Source organism: Cnephaeus nilssonii (assembly GCF_951640355.1).
Source record: "Cnephaeus nilssonii genome assembly, chromosome: 13".
NCBI classification, from domain to species: domain Eukaryota; kingdom Metazoa; phylum Chordata; class Mammalia; order Chiroptera; family Vespertilionidae; genus Cnephaeus; species Cnephaeus nilssonii.
The window spans coordinates 80080711-80083536 of record NC_137084.1 but is presented as its reverse complement, the minus strand read 5'-3'; positions in this window follow the sequence as shown (position 1 = coordinate 80083536).

Sequence of the window (2826 nt, the reverse complement as noted above, 5' to 3'; positions counted from 1 at the left end):
GCTGTCAGAATGGCTATCCTATCTAATAAAAGAGTAATATGCAAATTGACTGTCACTCCAACACACAAGATGGCTGTCCCCATGTGGACACAAGATGGCCGCCACAAGATGGCCGGTAGGGGAGGGCAGTTGGGAGGGACCAGGCCAGCAAGGAAGGGCAGTTGGGGGCGACCAGGCCTGCAGGGGAGGACAGTTGGGGGGGACCAGGCCTGCAGGGGAGAACAGTTAGGGGTGACCGGGCCAGCAGGGGAGGGCAGTCACAGGGGACCATGCCTGCAGGGGAGGACAGTTGGGGGGGACCAGGCCTGCAGGGGAGAACAGTTAGGGGTGACCAGGTCAGCAGGGGAGGGCAGTCTTAGGGGACCAGGCCTGCAGGGGAGGGCAGTTAGGGGTGACCAGGCCGGTAGGGGAGGGCAGTTAGGGGAAATTGGGCTGCCAGGGGAGCAGTTAGGCATCGATCAGGCTGACAGAGGAATGGTTAGGGGGTGATCAGATTGGCAGGCAGAAGCAGTGAGAGGCAATCAGGCAGGCAGGTGAGCGGTTGGGAGCCAGCAGTCCTGGATTGTGAGAGGGATATCTGACTGCCCATTTAGTTCCGATCCCGGTGGGATTGGGGCTAAAAAACGGGCAGTCGGACATTCCTTGAGGGGTCCTAGATTGGAGAGGGTGCAGGCTTGGCTGAGACACACACACACACACACACACACACACACACACACACACCCATGCACGAATTTCGTGCACCAGGCCTCTAGTAAATTAATAAACAAAATAGAAACAGACTCATAGATACAGAGAATAGACTAGAGGGGAGGAGAATTGAGAGTTGGGTAAAAAAGGTGAAGGAATTAAAAAGTACAAATTTGTAGTCACAAAGTATTCCCAGTGATATTAATATCATCATAGGTAATAACATCAATAATACTGTACTAACTATGTATGGTTCAAGTGGGTGCTGGAAATATCGGGGGACCACCCTCTAAAAGCATATGATTGTCTAATTACTATGCTGTACATCTGACACTAATACAAAATAACATTGAATGTTAACTCTATTTGAAAAAAAAGATTTATTGAGCACCTATTAGGCACTGTTTGGATGCAAGAGATACCACCAGGAGTAGGACTTTAAGATGCTGCCTGATGGAGCTGACAGTCTAGGGTGGGGATTGCAGAGCCATGCTGTGTTGAGGGCCCGGGAGCAGATCCTATTCCTCGGGTAAGCACGGGCCAGAGTCCTCCTGGGGAGCTTAGTTTCTAGAGGAGAAACATCTTGAACTATAGCCTCAAGGAGCCTCGAAGTGCAGGCAGGGCGTACATCTGGGCTGTTTGTCAGTACCTTTCAGTATGGAAGGTGTTGCCACTGCACACAGAACCCCTGACTGACCAAACAGAATTTCCTAGGCCCAGACTGAGAGTGGGGGAGCCATCGACTTGATGGGCACATGGTGGCCCAGTGCTCTGGTTCCCTAGATATGTGGGCTTACGAGGTCAAGGCAGCTTCTGGATCTCAGTACATTCTTGCCCTGGTCTGCATCTGTCCAGAAACTAGATGGGTCAGAGCCTACAGGTGGAGAGTATCAGGGCTTCTATCTTGAGAGAAGAGGGCCCCAAGATGGCAGAGCCCTTACCCTCCATGGGATAGAGGGCCTGTCCTGGGCCCCAGCCCTCCCCAATGGTCCACATACTGACAGCCACTGTGACTGCTATAGGCTGAATGTTTGTGTCTCCTCCAACCCCCAAATTCTAAGTGCTGATATGTTAAAATATCCCCAAGTGATAGTATTTGGAGGTGGGACCTTTGGAGTGATTAGGTCACGAGGATGAAGCCCTCATGAATGGGATTAATGGCCTTTTAAGAAACCCCAGACAGCTCCCCTGGCCCTCTGCCATGTGAGGACAGAGAAAGAACAAGAAGTGGGTCGTCACCGGACACTGAGTCTGCTGGCATCTTGGACCCCCAGCCCTGGAACCGTGAAACATAAACTTACGTTGTTTGTAAGCTGCCCACTCTACAGTAGTTTGTTATAACATCCTGAAGGGACTAAGATAGTGACCTTGGGCAAGTCTCTTCACCTCTTTATCTCTCAGTTTTCTTTTTGAGCCTCAAATTCAATGACCAACTGTGGGGACCTCTCCAGTCCTGAGATTATAGCAGAGACCCCCAACTTCACCCTCCCCGACCCCCCTTCTCCATCTCCGGAGCCAGGGGTGGAGCCCTCTGCACACCTTTGGTGTGACATGTGATTGACAAGTGCAATCTTAAGCCCCAGCTTCCACACTCACCCTTCCTGCTGCTGATGCGCAGCTCAGAGTGGGTTGAGTGCCAAGTCAAGTAATCAGGAGGTAATAGCCTGGTATCGGATGAGCCCCCAGGGCTGGCAGCCGAGCCTGGAAAACTCCATCCCCATGCTGCCTGTGCCATTCACAATCAGGAAAATAATCGCATAAAGCAGGCTGGCTCGGATCATACCCAGCCTGACATGCACAGTGTAGGAATTGCTGGCACCCTGGTCTGATGTGGTTATTAGGACCCTGCTTGGAGCTAGGGCTGCCCAGAGTGCCAGGCGTGCTGTGATTCACTTGCCCATGCAATCGGACGCTGTTCCCCACCTGCAGGGAGACTCTCACAGCCTCCTTGCCCAGCACCCCTGCTGCTCCCCTCGGTCTTCCCTGCCACCTGCACTCGTTGCCTCTGTCCTCCCCACGCCCCCCCCCCACCCCCCGTCTGTCCATCCTTGCTGAAATTCTCACGAAGTGCTGATTTTATTGCGACAAGTGGCAGTTCATTTTTTAGGTAAATAATTAAAAGGATCAGTTATTTTA